Consider the following 19,221-nt stretch of genomic DNA (forward strand, 5'->3'; position numbering starts at 1 on the left):
TTGCTAAGATGCACTCTGTTGTGCCTTTGCTTAAATGCACTTGGCCCTTATAAATCCCACTATTTTTTATCCAGTTTCTCTTTGAAGCTCTTTGCAATATTTTTTTTTTAATTTTTTACCATGCCATATCATCAGCAAACTGAATCATCATTAAATTGCTCAAACTTAACACCAGGTCATTTATGTACAAATGACAAAGCTCCAGGCCCAAAACAGACCCCCCACACACTTGGAATCCTTCGTATCAGTTCAGAATAATCATAAGGTGTGGAGCCTTCTTGGAACTGTTGAAAGGACTGTGTTGTAGACTGGAGATAGATGATGTCATATCCCTCCCCCTCTGTTGAGAGAGGGATGTTCAATGTTGACATAGATGGCTTCTTTGACCCCTCTTTCAAACCAGCACTCCTCTCTGTACAAATGTGGACTTTGCTATCTTCAAAAGAGCAATTTTTGTCTTTTAAATGAAGAGGGACAGCTGAATCTTGCCCTGATGGATTTGTTCTCCTATGTTGTGCCATGTGTTTGTGAAATGGTTGTTTGTGAGAAAAGAACCCCAAAGGATGTATGTTGTTGTTCGCCAGCAGCAGGTGTGGATGGCAGCAATCTCTGAGAGCAAGAACTTGGATGAGTGGCCTTCATGTGATGCAGGGATGGGCCCAGGACTATCAGAGAGTGGGGTGCTGCCTTCAGAGGTTGTGGAGTCTGGCAGCAGTGACGAAGAGGACCCCAGGGAGCCTGTGCTCAATGCGCGTGTGCACATGGCTGCTTGAAGAAAAGAGCAGCTGAAGCAGCACAGGAGACTAGGGAGTAAGGCTGGAAGGTGATGGCCCCTCCTATAAGGGATAAAAGCCAGCCTTCAGGGTTGGCTTCTTTTCAGGAAGCAAAGAAGTTCTTTATGCTCAGAGTCCTTGTTGAAGTCCTGCTTATTCCGGTTTGTTTTTTGAAGCTTCTGACTTATTTGAAACTTCTGGGATATTTATCTGCATTTAGTCTTTTGTTTTTGGCAGCTTTCACAGCCTTGAAAGGACTTGCTCTTATCTGGAACAATTAGCTTTGAATGATTCTTGGCTGTGAATGCACAGAATTCACAGCATCACATTAAAAGGTTTGCTTTTATACATACTTTGTGTTTGTTTGATTTGAACAAGGCTTGGGTCAGAACAATGTGGTTCTGAAGCCTTTTACCCCAGTGCCAGTCATGCTAATGAGGCAGAGCAAGGCAATTTTCTCAGGTGACCAGCAATGGCCAGGCAGAGAGATGCAGGGAAAGGCAGGAGAAGAAATTGAACTGAATGTGGCGTCTGCCACATTCCCACAACTGCCCTGTTCCCACAATTACGCCACTGCCTCCAAGCAGAGTAGAAAATGTGCTCTTTGAAGAACCCTGAAGCTCTTCACAATTTTGAATTATTGAATTTGAAATGGCCAGGGATGCTATCTTGTCTTGCCCCTCAGGCAGGCCATCTGTCTGAAATTTGGTGGGCAGTTGGGCTAGATGACCTCCAAGTCCCTTCCACCTCTTTTATTATGTTGTTGTTGATTATGTTTTGCCTGGTTCTCATGTCTATGAAAGAATGTTCTCCGCAACCACTACAGGCTGAAATTCACCCCTCTCCACCCAAGCCTAAAAGAAGCAGGCCTGTTTCCAAGCTCAGTCTCCTTCTTCAAAGCCAGGTAGAAGAGAGGGTCAATAACCACAATGTGAATGTGGTGCAATCTGTTTGTGCTTGAAACAGAAACAGATCTCTGTGAAAACAAAAAGTCAGGTTAAACAGCCCCAGCCAGTGGTGACCTACAGCAAATAGATTTGGTTTGACTGGCTGTTTGCACCTTAAGCAGAGTTTAAGCAGAAATAATAAAGATTCTTAACAATCCCTGTGTCAGGCTCAGCAAGTTTATAAAGTAAGCCATTTATTTTTCCAAATCAAATGTATGTGTGTGTGTGTGTGTGTGTGTGTGTTTGTGGCATGTGTGGCATGTATGTGTGCATGTCTACATCCCACTGCTGCCTAGCGTCCATTGTTCATTCACTCCTCCCCCCCACCCTTGTTTGTCTCCTGCCAAAATGTCCACGCTTAATCTCTCAATATTATTGTGGCTGTCAGAACGTATAGTTCTTTTTTTCCCCAGTTGTTGCTTTACAATTTCATTAGGAACACAAGGCAACATTGTCATATTGATTTGCGTATAGTAATAACAGTTTCTCTTTGGTAGTCATTCTTCATCACGGGTTGTTCTGTATCTTCCCAAGGTCATTGCACAGAGTATTCTCTACAATTAAATTGTAACTGCCAACACAACAGCAACAAATGCCAGGATTCAGATCCAGTGTTCTCAAATCATTGTTGATATTTGCACTCCGGTATAAATGATTTATGTTTCCTAGCAGATATTTGCATAACACAACCTCTTTTGAGCAGATATTTGCATAAGCCAGCTTCCTTTGAACAGCAAGGAGTTCTGTTTATTACATGAGATTTTTTTCCCCTCTTCTGTCTAATGCAACAGCATCCAAAGTCAATGTAGAAAAAGGAGAAAAATCTTGCTTTTATTTGATTTATTCTAAACATGTATATTCTTTATTCCCTCATCCCTAACGAAGATCTATAACCTTAAAGCATGTATTTTTTATCTCTCCGTCTCTCTTTCTCTGTATGTCATTCACGCTGGAATCTTGGTATCCAGAGATTGGGTTTCATTACAAATTTTAAAAAAGATTTAGGTTTCACGATTGGACCTGCAAATATTGTGACGTCCTTGTGTTCCAGAAGACAAGCTGAGTTGTTCTGCTTTGGCAATACCAACAAGGAACATTGGTTTAATTAGATCTGGTGAGGCTTCAGAGAGAATAGGTAAAATAGGACTGCCATTATCTCTTCGTTTCCTCTGGCTTCCTACAATCCTGCTATGAAATGAAATAAAAGAAACAGCTGGGACATAATTTCTTATGTTGTAAAAGTAAACCAAAAATGAAGAGAAAAACACCAAGCTATAGCTCTGATTAAAAGCTCCAATGCATTTCATAGACTCCAATTAATATGTGGAAAGCACACTACATAAAGGCTTTGGGACATGTTGAATAGTCCCCATTGGGCACATGGCAGCCATAGGTAATTGCTCACCCTGCATTCTGCAGAAATCCTATAACTCATCCTTGCACTACCAACATATTCTGTTTATTATTTTATGTATTCACATTTCTGACCTTCCAATCTTGCCCACCTCAAAGTGGGACCCTGGGTTGTGTACAATAAAATGTTAAAATATAAAACAACGTGTATAAAAGTTAAAAAAAATCAAATTATTGAAACATTTAAGAGGGGGCAAGAGATTAAAATTGGTTAAGAGGGGAAGGAAAGGTTTTCAGAAGACTAACCAGCCCTATGACTCAGTGGTGGGATACAATTTTTTTTACTACCAGTTCTGTCGGTGTGCTTGGTTGGCGTGGTGTGACTTGGTGGGCGTGGCTTGGTGTGCATGGCAGGGGAAGATTACTGCAAAATCCCCATTCCCTCCTCACTCCACTAACCTGCTTTCCAGATCCATTCTCCTGTGCAGGGCAACAAAAGAAGACCCAGCCAAGAAGGAAGAAGGAAGCTGGGACTTGGGAGGCAGAGAATAGATGGGTGCGGGTTCAGTCAGAGGCGGTATTTGCCAGTTCTCTGAACTACTCAAAATTTCTGCTACTGGTTCTCCAAAACTGGTCAGAACCTGCTGAATACCACCTCTGCTATGAATGTATGTTCCTCTGGACCTGCCAGTTGGAGGTCTTTAACTCATGGGGTCTGCAACATTCCTTCCTTTGTGGACTAGCGGTCACAAGGGAAGGAGGGGATGGTTCTGTACAAACAGTGAGCGAGTACACTCCTGTGTGCAACTCTGTTTGTGCCAGTGGCAGATGCATGCAGGCTTTGTGGCCTGGCAGTGGTTCTGCACAAGCACTGGGTGAGTGCATTCATGCATGCAGTTCCATTTACACCAGTGGCAGACACACACGCCCGCCGCTTGCACAAATTGAGTTTTGCACACAACCTGAGTGTGCCTGTTGCTTGCACAAATGGAGCTTCATGCAGGAGCACGTTCATCCGCTGCTCAGGCAAGTGGAGCTACACATGTGAACACGCTTGCCCCATGGTCCCCGGGTTGGGGACCCTTGATCTAAAATATCTGGAAGGTGAGGAGGGCTACACTGTATGAGTCATAAGTCATACAGTGACATACAGGATATGCCATAACCCTGATGTGAACCAAATAGCTAATGAAGGAGGAGGGAATTAATGTTATTAATTAATGCTGTGTCCTGAAGAGATGCCAGTTCCCCATGCTGCACAATCTAGGGTTAGCTTTATCATCATCAGAATACAGACTAGCAAATGGAAAACCTAAGGTTTTATGTCCTCCCACTCCTGAGTAGTGAAATCTACAGCAATCTTTCTCAGTTACTGCCAAATTTTAATCTTGGTTGCAAGAAATACGGTAGGAAAAATGACATGAAATATAATTAATTACCTGCATTTAATTAATTACTCATAAACGAACAAATAACGTTTTTCTTACTTTGACTCAAATCATTTTCTTGGCCTGGCCCTCTAACAAAATAAAAGAAATCCCCCGACGGATGAAGTATGTATAAAATCAGAAAAACTACAAAAATGATAATCATTATCTATATTCAATACCTCTAGAAAGCCATTTGTTATAGTTCTGAACAAGCGCAAAAGGCTTTGCATATCTGAGATAGGAAGAAAAGGTCCAGTCAGTAGGTGTAACAGAACAGCAACACCTCATTATTCTCTGTTAAACTAGCTTACTTTACCCATCAGCTTGCAATGAGACTACTGTAACTTGCTTTACATGAGGCTGCTTTCAAAGATGACTTAGAACAGGCTTGTCCAACCCGTGGCCCATGGGCCGCATGCGGCCCAGGTCGCCTCGTAATGCGGCCCAGTGCCCACCCCAACCTTCATGCCAGAGCCAGCGAGGAGGAGGAGAGGCAGGCGCGAGGCGGGGCGAGGCGAGCACCAGGCCAAGCAGCAAGAGAAAAGGCGGGTGCCGTCAGAACGCCACCTCCTCCTGTTGCCCCCGCCGCCACCGCTGCCACTTCTGCCCCCACCGTCGCTGCCGCTGCTGCCCCCGCCGCTTCTGCCCCTGCCGTTCCCCCGCCTGCCGCTTCTGCCCCGCTGCCGCTTCTGCCGCTGCCACTTCCCCCGCCGCTGCCCCGCTGCCACTTCTGCCCCCACCGCTGCTTCTGCCCCCTGCCCCCGCCACTTCTGCCCCTGCCGCTGCCACTTCTGCCCTGCCGCTGCCGCCGCTGCCCCACCGCCGCTGCGCTTCTTCCCCGCCACTGCTGCTGCTTCTGCACCTGCTGCCCCCGCGGCGGGGGCAGTAGCGGTGGCGGTGGCGGGGGAAGAAGCCACGGCAGGGGCAGAAGCAGCAGCGGTGGCGGGGGAAGAACCGGTGGCGGCGGGGGCAGAAGCCACGGCGGGGGCAGAAGCAGCAGCAGTGCGGGGGAAGGCTTCTACCCTCACCGCTGCTGCTGCTTCTGCCTTCCAGTCCTGCCTCATCCAGCCGGGCCATTTGCAGGAGAAGAGGTAGGCGTGAGGTGGGTGAGCTTTCTCCCCGCTCCCCCCAAAAAAATTTGGCCGGAAAATAAACCATGATAAAAAAACTGTGATAAAAAAACCATGATAAAAAATAAATAATTTTTAATAAATAATTAATAATAAATAATAAAAACATCTCACTAACTTCATTTCGAAATAAATTTAATATGTTAACTATGTTTTCTATGGTTTTTTTGGATGATCAGGTATTGTTACTGTTATTTTATTTTATGTGCGGCCCAAACCAAATTTTCATCTTCTAATGTGGCCCAGGGAAGGTGAAAGGTTGGACACCCCTGACTTAGAACTTGCAGTTGGTCCAAAATCCACTGTTGTGAGTGAGGTCAGGAGGTGGTAGATTCAGTAGTATGGTCATTGTTTAGGTCATTGTTTTGGATACTGGACCCAATTCAAGATACTGGTTTTAAATTATAAAGCCCTATGTAGCCTGGTGTCTGTATGTAGGTAGTCCTTAATATACAACCATTAATTTAGCAACTGTTCAAAAATACGATGGCACTGAAAAAAGGCACTTTCGACCAATTCTCACACTTGCAACTATCATGTCACATGATCAAAATTCAGACACTTCGCCACCAGCATGAATTTACGATCGCTGAAATGTCCTGGGAATCACATGATTGCCATTTCGATCTTCCAAACAAGCAATAGGGGAAGCCAGATTTGCTTAACCACCACATGATTCACTTAACATCTGAAGTGATTCGCTTAACAACTATGGCAGAAAAGGTTATCAAAATGAACGCAACTCATTTAACAACAGCCCTGCTGAGCAACAGAAATTCTGGTCTCAGTTATGGCCATCGGTTGTAGGAGTACCTGTACTTGCAAGTTCATATATCACCTTATCAAAATTAGCCCACACTGTGCTGTTCTGGAGAAGATCTACTCCAAGTCCCCACTCAACATGAACATGTGGCCTTCTGGTAGAACACCTTGCCATCTGAGATAAGAGAAGCCGTTACCTTGCTTGCATTTCTCAAGTAAGTAAAAACTGTCATGTTCTTTTTGAGACAATGGGGATCTGGACTGTTTTTGTCATTTTTGTTTGTATTTGATGTTTATTTTGTAAACTGCTTTTGTTTACAAACTGCTTTTGTAAACTGCTCTCAGCTGTGAGAACTTAACTAGCATAGAAATGTGATAATAAATATGAAGAGACACTGTTGCCAGACTAGTAATGATATCACCAACTGGTATCATTTTGTGCAAAAAAAAAAAAATAGTGGCTGAGATTCACTCCCATTTGGACTTTATTATCGGGTTGATCGATATAATGAAATAGTGATAGCTGCTTATCCACTTGCATCTTGTGGATGTCAAAACTTGATCAGGGTGACTAGGACAGTATCTATTCTAATTCCTGGGTGATTAATTCCATCAACCAAGGGCTGACATGATGAGTAATGGCATTTAAGTGACCGTTATTCACCTCAAATACTAAGAATAAATAAATAATGCCCATAGCTGCAACTTTTTATTCTTCTCAAGGCCCAAGGAAGAGGAAGAAATCACAGCGCATGGAAACAACAAAGAAAAATAAATACTAATCAAATGGATAATGAAAGCCTAGACTTCATTCTCCGACCAGACAGAAGGAAAGCAATTGTTTGGGGAACGTAATGTACAGTATTTGTCTACCATACACAGACATGAGTAACTTTGTCATGACTGTGTACTGTAGCTCATCTAAGGATGGCAGACGCTGCTGCTGTCATAACCATGGTTTAGGGCTCCACACAAGGGGGGAAGAAATGTGACTTATTCATGAAGTCTTCAGTTTTGTCTTCTGGGTGGGGGGAATGTACCAATTATCAGAATGAACATAGATGCATCATTTCTGAACTCTTAAAAAACAGTAATACAAATGTATCCTTACAGACAAAAGTCATAAATGAATGAAAATGGCTTTGTACTTGTTGACTTTGAAAAAAAAGATGGAATATTCCAAAATAATTTCAAATAATTATTTATGTGTGGAGATGCGGTTTCCCAGTTCATCCACTTTGATGTATTAGACCAGGGGTCGCCAACCTTTTGGACCTCAGGGACCACCAAACTCATCATTTTAAATCCCGTGGACCAGAGACTCTGAAAAATCCCCCCCAAAAAAGTCTGCAGGAAAATTCCCCAGCCCGTTTTCCTACCAATCGATCGTTCTTTATTTGGGATCACAGGATACCGTCTCCAGCTCCGTTTTCAGGGAGGGAGAGAGAGACTTTTGGCTTCACGCAAGGAAAGCAGCAGAAGCAGCAGAAGTCTTTCTTTCTCTCCCCCAAACTCCACCAAAAATAAGTCTTTGTGTGACTTGTTGTGCCAGTGTAGCCTCTTGGAGCAGGAGGCATTGCACGGTCCCAAAGACTCATTTCTGGCAGAGTTTGGAGGAGAGAAAGAAAGACCTTTGCTGTTTTCCTTGCGCGAAGCCAAAAGCAGAAGAAGAAAGAAGCGGAAAGAAGCAGTCTGGTGGCCAGGCGAGGTGCGTGGGACGAGTGGGGCAAGTTCCTCCCCTCTGCCCTTTCCCCGCTCCCCTCACTACCTTGTGTAGTTCACAATGCAAGCGACGCAAGCCTTGTATTCTCTCGCAGCCTGGATTAATTGCTTTGGGGGGTGCTTTGGGGGGATATTTCTCTGCAGACCACCAAAATGTTCTCACGGACTACCAGTGGTCCCTGGCCCACTGGTTGGTGACCACTGTGTTAGACAAAGTGAATGGTCAGGCTCACATTTATTTCTGGATGGGAGACCAAAATCCAGTAAGATCTTCAGAGAGGTGTATTAGGGTATTTCAGTGTGCATTTAAAGGAGAATCCAATGCACATAATGACTATTTACTCCTTATTTATTTTTTAAAAACTCCCAAATTTAAGCTGTGAAAAAAATTGACATTGGTGAAGGCAACTGTCTCCATCTGTATTGCAGGGAACAAAGCTGGTTTTTGGTTTTTTCCTTCCAACATATATATCCCACAATGCAACTCTTGTGAAATGGTGTATACTATGGATAAAAGGGAAAACTCCTGTGCTTAAACAAAATTATGTAGTTTGCATTACAGCACAGCCAAGATTTGAGTTCAAATTGTCAAATTGAATCAATGCCAGGGTGTAATTTGGTTAATAGACAATTTTGCATATGCAAAAGTGCATTTCATTTTCAAATCAGCATTAAGGCATCTGGCTAGATTCAGAACCTCAGTTTAATTTGATGCCCCAATTTTAAGATTTTATTTCAATTTTCAAAATGGTGAGTCAATCAAATCAAGTTATGAAGGTTCCACACAGCTCTAGTTTGAAGATTGATCATGTGTCATCAAATCATTGTCAACTCTTAGTGACCACATAGATAGCTTTTCTCCATAATTATCTGCCCCTAATCTGATTTTTCAGGTCATTCTCTCCTTTTCTTTCCCAGCATTAGAGCCTTCTTTATGGAGTTAAGTCTTTGCACAATGTGCCCAAAATAGGATAATTTGAGCCCAGTCATTTGTCCCTCAAGTAAGAACTCTGGATTGGTTTGATGATCCGTTAGTTTGTTTTCTTGTCCATGGTACTTTCATGTATTGCTTAAAAATTATCATGCCATAATGCTTCTGTAAACTAAGAGTCAAAAAGAAGTTGACTTACCCTTACTTTTAGTGGATTCTTCAGAAACATATCTTTCATATTGCTTAAATCTATTGGACTACTCTTTTCTCACTGTACATGTATTATCCAAAGCACATCCTCAATATGGGCACACAGCACAGAAACAAGTCCCTAAAGTAACTGCATTAAAAACTATCTCTTTTCCCAAGCACTCGTACTTATGTAGGAGGTGGTTGCAGTTAATCTATGTAAGTGACATTAGTCATCGAAATGAGCATCTGTGAGACTGAGTGCTTACAATTATGAGGTAAAAGTGTCTGCAGGCCAGCTCTGCAAAAGGTGGGAGTTCACAGCTTAGGCAACACAGCTACACAACAACATTACACCATACATGCCAATGTCTTCCAAACTGCAGCCTCAAAGAGGAAGATAACAATCTACTCTTGCATTTTTCCTACTTCATTTGATGGAATGAAGGTATCTATTCAGTGTACAGTGAGTCAGATAAATGACATGGTCCCATCTTTGACTAGACTGCTCGTTTTGCTAAAAACAACCAATTTTGCAGTGATTTCTTAGGCATCCCAACTCTTCAGACAGAAAGCCAAACATGACAGTAGAATGGCAGGTTGTGTTCTCAAATAAAAACAGTAGGAGGAACCAGGATTAATTTAGTCATGTTTAATTGAATCATAGTAGAGCAATTACTTCTCATCTATCTATCTGTGTTTTCCATGCTGTTTCATTCAAAATTATTTTTAAAAAATCAGCAATGTTTGGAGGAACTGTGTAAGATACAGCATAAGCAGTCATGGAACCTCACACGTCTTTCAGATTCTAGAATTTGTGTACTTGAACTTACATGAACAAGATCTTATATCATCAAGGCTACCACTTCTTATCTTCTCTTAGATAAGTAGCTAAGGATGTAATAATTTACTACATTCCTAGATATAATAATAAACTGAATTGAGATTGCTTCAAAGAAGACTTATATAATACTGTATGAGTTTAAGACTTATATAATACTGACTGAGTTTAGCCTCAGTCACCAACTCATTAGATAGATTTCCATATCAGTTTCTGTTCTAGAAGAAATATTGCAAGAGTTACGCTGTGTTTCATTTAAGGTGGCAGGCTAGAAACCAGGAGACTGTGAGTTTTAGTCCTGCCCTAGGCATGAAGGTCAGAGGTGGTATTCAGCAGGTTCTGACCAGTTCTGAAGAACCAGTAGTGGAAATTTTGAGTAGTTCAGAGAACCGAGAAATACCACCTCTGACTGTCCCCGGCCCCATCTATTCCCTGCCTCCTGAGTCCCAGCTGATTGGCTGAGTCTTCTTTTGTTGCCCTACACAGGAGAATGGAGCTGGAAAGCAGGTTAGTGGAGTGGGGAGGGAATGGGGATTTTGTAGTATCCTTCCTCTGCCATGCCCACCAAGCCATGCCCACCAAGCCATGCCATGCCCACCAAGCCACATCCACAGAACTGGTAGTAATTCTTTTTGAATCCCACCACTTCACAGGAATGTTGTTGTGATTATAGAAAGAGGAAGGAGCATTAAGTATTCACTATTTAGTTATAAAAAATATTGATAGTGGGATTATAGCTAGCTAGGTAGATGATAGACAGACAGACAGACAAACAGACAGACAGACAGACAGACAGACATGCACTTATGAGAATACTTGCCTTGTCACAGCTCTATTCAGTTTAGGAAGAGGAAATTAAAGATACAAGTCAAGTCCCATGCAATAGACTAATTGGCTAATTCTGCATAGAACTAGACAGATGAAGTTCAGAAAGGGGTTTTTATATCAACCGTTTCATCAGCCTACCCCAATATCCTCATCGACACCATAATAATATTTTTTTAATCTTTCAGAGTTGCCACCAGTGCTATTGGCTGACATAATGTATCAGGAGTAATTGGTATAAATACTACCATGTGCACCCAATGGAATTATTTCAGACGTACAAACTCTAAAACACCTGATTGAACTCTACAGTTTATCAATGTACATAATGGGGTTTGCAATTTCAAGTATGTCTTTGTATGCAAACATTTTCTGAGTTTGTGCCTTCTCTACTGCATTCTAGATGGTATTATGATGCTGAAACCAGTGATTTGCTACAGATTATAATCTTTCTAGTAGATTATAATGCATAAACAATAAAAGAAAATGAAAAAACTGGAAGCTGTATTTTACTATGAAGTGTTACTCTTCCTTCAATATTTCTAGCCCAATTTGAAACATCGCAAAATAGATAATAAAACACCTTGCATCCAAGATATTTTATCTCATCTAACTTTCAGAAATCCAAGATACACAGTCTAAGTATAAAATATAAATTTCAGCTGTCATTGAAATTATAGTGCTATTTAACATTTGGATGTACTCAGTATGTGGCATGCACGGGTTGATCTGGTGAAGTCATTTTTTTTATTTTATTTTACTTTCAGTGAAATTTAGGCAAACAGGGAAACACATTGGACTTGCATAAACTGAAACTTAAACTAGAGAACCTTGAATAGCAAGATCATTTTCTGGGCTATTTATCAGAGTTTCTACTAAGACCAGGGACATTTCTGTTTCTGCTGTGATCTCATCATTTTACACCACTTTGTTCAGTCTGGTTAACAAGTGTCCTCAGGGTAATATTGTTCCTAAGTAGCTTAGTAGTGACAGGAGAAGGGTGGAGATATCTCTGTTGGATCTATTAGCTGAAACCATCAAGGTGAGTTGCTTTTTTTTCTTCCCTCCCTATACTTTAGGAGGAGATGACTCTTAAAGAGAACAGTGATGGGCAAGGCTGGGAGCATAGATATTTGGTGAGTGTCCTGGCATTGCTGCCTAACTGGATATACAAAAACAAGGATATTGCCAAGAGTCTGTTATAAATTTAACTGTCACTTGAACCTTCTGCATAATACTATTTTTTTTTTCTTGTTGGCTCTGCACTTGAGGAAAAAAAGCTTGAAATAAGAACAGGTTGAGAAGACAGCTGACTGATATATGGGTTTGCTAGTACGCAGTGGCAAAGCAGATGAACTTCTATCTTTCCTTGAAATTTTTTTTTAATGATGAACACCATATCCTTGGTGACATTTGTAATGATTAGGGAAATGTAATTGATTTGCAGAAAGGAACCTCACTGCCTCCAAGAATTACAGAACCCATGGTATACATAATGACAGGTAAAGATTACATTTCCCAGCTAAGAATTTCAATTATGCGTGCCTTTGAATCAGGTTGGACTAGTCCTGGCAGTTTTTTTGGTGACATTTCAGAAATGGTTTGCTCTTGCCTGTTTCTTAGAGGTAAGGGAGAGTGACTGGCCCAAGGTCTCTTAGCTGGCTTTGTGCCTAAGGTGAGAGTAGAATGCACAGTCTTGTAGTTTCTGGTCTGGCACCTTAAGGGTCAAGACAGGAGTGTCAAAACTTTATTTCATTGAGGGGTGCATCAGGGTTGTTTGATCTGGGGTGGGCGTGGCCACACTGGATGTGGCCAGCTTGACATCTCTTGTGTCAGGGGGCGCATGTGGTGTCCTGAGTGCACTGCCAGCAAAAATAGACTCCCAAGCTCCGTTTTCGGCTGGGACAGCTTCCTGCAACCCTCTGCCAGGGAAAACAGAAGGTCCATTTTCGCTGGAAGAGGCACTGCAGGCTAGTCCTTCACTATTTCCTGGGCAGCTCCGTGGGCCAGATCTAAGCATCCCGCAGGCTGGAACCACCCTGTGGGCATTGAATTTGACACCCCTGGTCTAGGACAATCCACCACAGCCAACTCACCACAGCCAATTTGCTATGGGACAATTCACCATGGCCAACTTGCTGTGGGACAACTTGCCACAGGACAAAAATTACATAATATCGAAGAAATTGTGAAATAGAATAATTAAAGATAGGGTGCAAAAGGAGGGACAAAATGAAATGTGAATGACAAAAATGAAAATACTTTTAAAATAATTAAATAAAAATGTTGAATTGTTCTGCAGCGAGTTTTCCCACAGTGAATTGGCCACTGTGAATTGTCCTGTAGCGAGTTGGTCATGGCAAGCTGGCCATGGTGAATTGGTAGGGGTTAGCTGGTTGCAGCAAGTTGGCCATAGCAAGTTGTCTTATTCCATAATCATTATGCCAAAATCAATTACATTTTAATAGAAGTTTTAATAGAAGCCTTCTCCTGCAGCTTGCAAGTAATAATTGCAGAGTTTGAGCCTAAATTAAGGTTACCTATAAATTGTAATCACAATACTTAAAAAAATAATATACTAAGCTGCAGTGACAAACTACAACATTAAATAGCTCTATTATATAAATATATCAATAAACTGCATATAATTAAAAAATGCAGTCCTTCTTGAAATACTGAATCAAAGAAATGATTATAGGAAAGCAAAAAAGATAGAGATATCTTCCCTCCTCCCCTCTGAGTAAGTGCCTAACTCTGAATTTACCAGCTTTGGATAATATGATCTTATTGGAAGCAACTGGTTTGTCAATATGTGCCACAGAATCCTGGACTAGATAAGATGCTGCTCCAGTTTAACAGTTCTTATTTGAAATTATAAAATCCATATGGACTCAAAATGTGACAAATGATGCAGAAGAGGACATCTTACAGAATAATAGAGTTGGAAGGAATCTTGAGGGTCTTCTTGTCCAATCCCCTGCCCAAATAGGAGACCCTATGCCATCCTGGACAAATGGCTGTTCTTAAAAACTTCTAGTGATGGTGTCCTTACAATTGTTGGAGGCAAGCTGCTCCCTGATTAATTGTTTTCACTGTCAGGAAATGTCACTTTACTTCTAGGTTGGATCTCTCGTTGATAATTGTCACAAAGGTGCTTTTTCAAGAGGCAACCGGACTTTCTGGTTCTTTGAAGATGTTTTGTTCCTCATCCAAGAAGCTTCTTCAGCTCTCTGTCTGAGAATCTCCATAGACACTCTTATTGATAAGTTTCTATTCATTACTTCTTGTCCTGCTCTTAGTTGCTTTGGAGAAGTGGTTGACCCCCTTTTTTCTGTTACAGCTCTGGAAGACCACTGTCATGTCACCCCTAGTCCTTCTTTTCATTATATCATTAAACATATCTAGTTCCTGCAACTGTTCATCATATATTTTAGCCTCCAGTCATTTTCGTTGCTGTTCTCTGCATTCTTTCTAGAGTCACATCTTTTTTGAATCATGGTGACAAACCCTGGACCCAGTATTCCAAAATGTGCTCATACCAAAGCTAATACTTCCTGTGATCTTGATGATATGCCTTTTTTAATGCAGCCTAGGAGTGTATTGGGGTTTTTTTTTTTTTTTTGGTGTATGGTGGTGGGGAGCTGCAGCACCCAGCTGGCTCATACTTAAGTGGTTGTTCACTAGGACTCCTGGATCCCTCCCACAGTTACTGCTGTGTCACCTATTCTATACCTGTGCATTTGGTAACAATTTTTTCTCCTAAAACAGTATAATAATAATCAAGCAATGGTCAACAAGCAGAAATGGAAATCTGAAGGTCTTGGAGAAGAAGGACTTGGAAATACAAAGAAGAGGTGGTCCTTGATTTATTGTTATAATAGAACCTGAAATCATTGTTGTAAGTTGTGAAAATTGGATCATCCATGTGGTTGACCTGATTTTATGATCTTTTTTTTGCAGCAGTCATTAAACAAACAGTATAGTCATTAAGTGAACCAGTGATTCACTATGGGCTGGTTTTGCCAAAAAACAAAGCAACTGCTGGTTTTTGGCAAAAAAAAATGTAATAAAACCCAGCCACTTACTTACTGTGGGATACTGCAAACAACTGTAAATGCAGGTAGGCTGCTGAGAAATGGAGAGGTGGATATTGGAACTTGAGAACCAGGCTGTAAGTATACCAGGGAGGTCCACCATAACTTCAAACAGACACTAAATGACCAGTCGTACGTTAAGAATTAACAATAGCAATAACAATACCATGTAGGCTATTTACTATATACTATTTATAAACTACCCATAGTGTTTTATAGCATTCTCTGGGCAGTTTTACAATGTCAGCATTATTTGCATATTGCGCCCCAAAATCTGGGTCCTCGTTTTATCAATCTCAGAAGGATGGATGGCTGAGCAACCTTGAGCCCCATCAGGATTGAATTCCATGCTGTGGAATTTGCCTGCAATACTGCATTTCACCACTGTGCCATCACATTATCTGTAATGTTTCTGAGCAAAAGCATACTGGCTAGAACACTGAAACAGAAGTACTTCGTAATATTTTAATAAGTACTTTATAATATATTACTTTGTAATATTGCAAGGCATTTATTATTATAAAATTTAGTCATATGCCGTATAAATATTATTAAAAATGTGATGTATTAGAAATAGCAGATGTCCATGGATGCTGAACACTGATTATAAATTTTAATCAATCTGCTGCTATCCAAAACACCAAAGAAAGAATGTAAAAATGTATAGAAAATCTGTTTTAGTTCTTGGACCTATATCATCAGCTCTCTGAAGAACAGGCATTCAGAGAGATAGCTGGCTCTGAAAAGATCTAAACTCAGTACTGGTGAAAAATTACTGGTTGAAAGAATACAGCAGAAAAATGCCTTCATTTATTCAACAATCAGGAGACCCATCATGCAATAATACCATTGGTCTGACAACAGACTCTGTCATGGCCTCTTAATATTACATTGTCTTATTAAAAATCAGACTTGATGAAAATTCTACTGTATGCACAATATTAAAACTATTCTTGACATATCTTAGCAGTGTCTTTTTTAAAAAAAGAAATTCAGGTTGCTTATTAAGGTCAATGCCTCAACAACTTGCTAAGAAACATAAACATTTCCAAAAGCTCTCTCAGATTACAAGAGAGAGAAAAATGAACAAATTAAAAAGCAGCTTTGATTTCACTCTATTGAGAATGCTTTACATCTGATGATACAGCTTTTCAGAAACTGACCATTTCAGAATACCAAGGCCATTCTAGAGCAGATGATATAGTCATTAGAATGGATTTGTTAACAAACGTTATTTTCATTTTTGACTGAGAACTTCCTTGGTAATTGGAGGAAGGCTTTGGATATTAAATAACTTTCCCATTTGAGAAAATATCTCATGACATTCTGATTAGCAAATTAATTAAGTATGGTCTAGACCTGTGAAGGCGAACCTATGGCACAGGTGCCACAGGTGGCATGCAGAGTCATTTGTGCAGGCACGTGAGTCCCAGACAAAATTACCTGCATTGCACATGCGCGCAACTCCCAGCTGATTTGCGGCCTGTTTTAGGCCTTTTTTGCCCTCCTGGAGGCTTGAAGCAAGCCTCTGAAGCTTTTGGAAACCCATTTTTGGAAAAACCCATTTTTCAACCTCTAAAGGCTGGAGAGGCTTCCCGCGAGCTCCTAGGAGGGCGAAAACGGCCTCCCCTGGGCTCCAGAGGCTCTCCGGAGGCTGAAAATGGGCACTTCCAGTATTTCCGGAAAGCCCATTTTTCAGCCTCCTGAGGCTGCAGAGGCTTCCCTCGAGCCTCCGGGAGGGCGAAGAAGGCCTCAAATGGGCCAAAATCAGCTGGCAGGCATGAGCATGCACAGTGCAGGTAAGGGGGTGGGGGGTTGCACATGCATGCGTAGGGGGTGGGGCACATTGCATTGTGGGTGCTGGCAAGCATGTGCACGCACTATTGTGCGCATGCGCATTTTCAGCACATCACAACAAAAAGGATTGCCATCACTGGTCTAGACCAGCGGTCGCCAACCGGTGGGCCACGGCCCACTGGTGGGCTGTGAGAAAATTTTGGTGGGCCGCAGGGAAGTCTCACCCCCAGAGCACCCCCACAAAGCAATTAATCCAGGCTGTGCAGAAACACAAGGCTGCGCTGCCCACATGGCCCTTGGGAACCCTCCCCACCCACTCACTCCTTACCTGGTAAACTTGCCTGCTAAATTGCTATTTTTCCTTTTTCTGACCGTCATCTGTTCTGCTGTGCCGGGAGATTTAGATTAGCTAGGAAGCAGAAAATGGTTGCATTTTTTGCTTTCTAGCTAGTCTTTAGATCTTCGGCTCAGCGCAGCCGAACCTCCCTTAGGACTGAAGTTTTGCTTGCAAGCAAATTCAGTGCAGACTCATGGCAAGCAAATTTCAGAGACTAAGCTAGCTGATGGCAGATAGATAGATCACTGGATGATTCTGTGAGCAACTCAATCTGCCTGCTTTGCTTGATTTTGGGTAAAAGTTACTCTTTTTAATAAAAAATTCAATATTTACATGCATGGTGTGTTGTGAGTTAATTTTATGAGTTTGCTTGCAAGCAAATTTTATGTGACAGACTGAGCTAGCCAATGGCAGATAGATAGATCTCTGAATGAATCTGTAACTCTGTGAGCAACTCAATCTGACTGCTTGCTTTGCCTGATTTGGGGTAAAAGTTGCTCTTTTTTAATAAAAAATTCAATATTTATATAAATATTTATAAAATTTACATACAAGCCATGCCCACCCAGTCACATGACCAAGCCACACCCACAAATTTGGCCATGCCCACGGAACTGGTTAGTGGTCCCTGGGATCTAAAATTATGAGTTTGGTGGTCCCTGAGATCCAAAAGGTTGGCAACCCCTGGTCTAGATGGTCTAACTATTTGCTGGTTTTTAAAGCTGGCTTGAAAACTGTTTTCAATCATCAGCGGTTTCTCATTAAATTGGAATAAGTTGTCAAATGAGCAGCTACAATGTTTGGCCATGGGTGCTGTTTATTTTAACATTTTCATTAAGTACTTGGAGGGAGAAAAATGCTTGAAAGCATTAATTGCTTTTTTCATTGCTTAATTTCATTAAAGTTTGCCAATGGCATAACTTTGAGTGATATAGCTGATACCATAGAAGTCCGAAATAAAACATCAAAGTGAACTTGAGAGATTAGAGAGAGAGGTAGAAAAAATGTTAATTTATAAAAACAGAAAATAAAATGCCTGGACACAGGATAGCAATAGCAATAGCACTTAGACGTATACTGCTTTACAGTGCTTTACAACCATCTCTAAGCAGTTTATACAGTCAGCATTAGAGGTGATATTCAGCAGGTTCTGACCAGTTCTGGAGAACCGGTAGCAGAAATTTTGAATAGTTCGGAGAACTGGCAAACACCACCTATGGTGGCCCCGCCCCCGTCTATTCTCTGCCTCCTGAGTCCCAGCTGATCAGCTGGGTCTTATTTTGTTGTCCTGCACAGGAGAATGGACTGGAAAAGCAGGCTAGTGGGCTGGAGAGGGAATGGGATTTTGCGGTAACCTTCCCCCAGGAATGGGGAGGAGATGGAGATTTTACAGTATCCTTCCTCTGCCGCACCCAATAAGCCACACCCACCAAGCCACGCCCACAGAACTGGTAGTAAAATTTTTGGAATCCCACCACTGGTCAGCATATTGCCCCAAACAATTTTGGTCCTCATTTTATCCACTTTGGAAGGATGGAAGGCTGAGTCGACCATGAGCTTGGCGAGATTTGATGGAGAAACTTGAAAATTTTGGATTTAACTGATTATAATCTGAATAAGAATCAGCATGGTAACATGGCCATTAAAAAGGCAAATACAGTTTTATGCTGCATCAGTTATAGTAAGCTGCTTATCTCCCAGGCTGTTCATGCTGTTTCTTAAACCCGTTTCAGAAATTCTACTCTGGATTGCAGTGGGTTGCATATAGACCTGGACTGAAGTACAATCTCAACCATGCCCACTGCAAGATCTGACTCACGTCCCTCCTATTGCTAGGGATCCCATCAGGGGTGGGATCTGACAGGGTTAACTACCAGTTTGGTCATTTATGAGGTTCGGTGATTTATGATGTGCTTCCCTGCACGCTGCTGGTGCGTGCCTGGAAATCTTCATCAGCACGCTGCGTGCAGAGAAGCAGCCTTTCAAAAAGCTCTTTTTTCCTGCTTTTTTAACTGCAGCTGTGCCTCGCAGGGCAGTTGAAGTTGAAAAAATCAGGAAATAAAGGTCAGATAAGAGCCCAGGTGGGCGGG

The 19,221-nt window shown here is 41.7% G+C and overlaps 1 long non-coding RNA gene across 5 annotated transcripts in view; it reads left to right on the forward strand.

Moving 5' to 3' along the window:
• Positions 1-19,221, forward strand: part of LOC113438518 (uncharacterized) — a 56,846-nt gene that overhangs the window by 21,884 nt on the left and 15,741 nt on the right. For all 5 annotated transcript variants that reach the window (XR_015742217.1, XR_015742216.1, XR_015742215.1 and 2 more), the window contains one exon: positions 11,983-12,039. This is a non-coding gene — a long non-coding RNA (uncharacterized LOC113438518). The remainder of the gene's footprint in view (positions 1-11,982; positions 12,040-19,221) is intronic.

Source organism: Pseudonaja textilis, chromosome 2, assembly GCF_049901715.1.
Source record: "Pseudonaja textilis isolate UNSWEBS1 chromosome 2, rPseTex1.2, whole genome shotgun sequence".
Classification (NCBI taxonomy): Eukaryota; Metazoa; Chordata; class Lepidosauria; order Squamata; family Elapidae; genus Pseudonaja; species Pseudonaja textilis.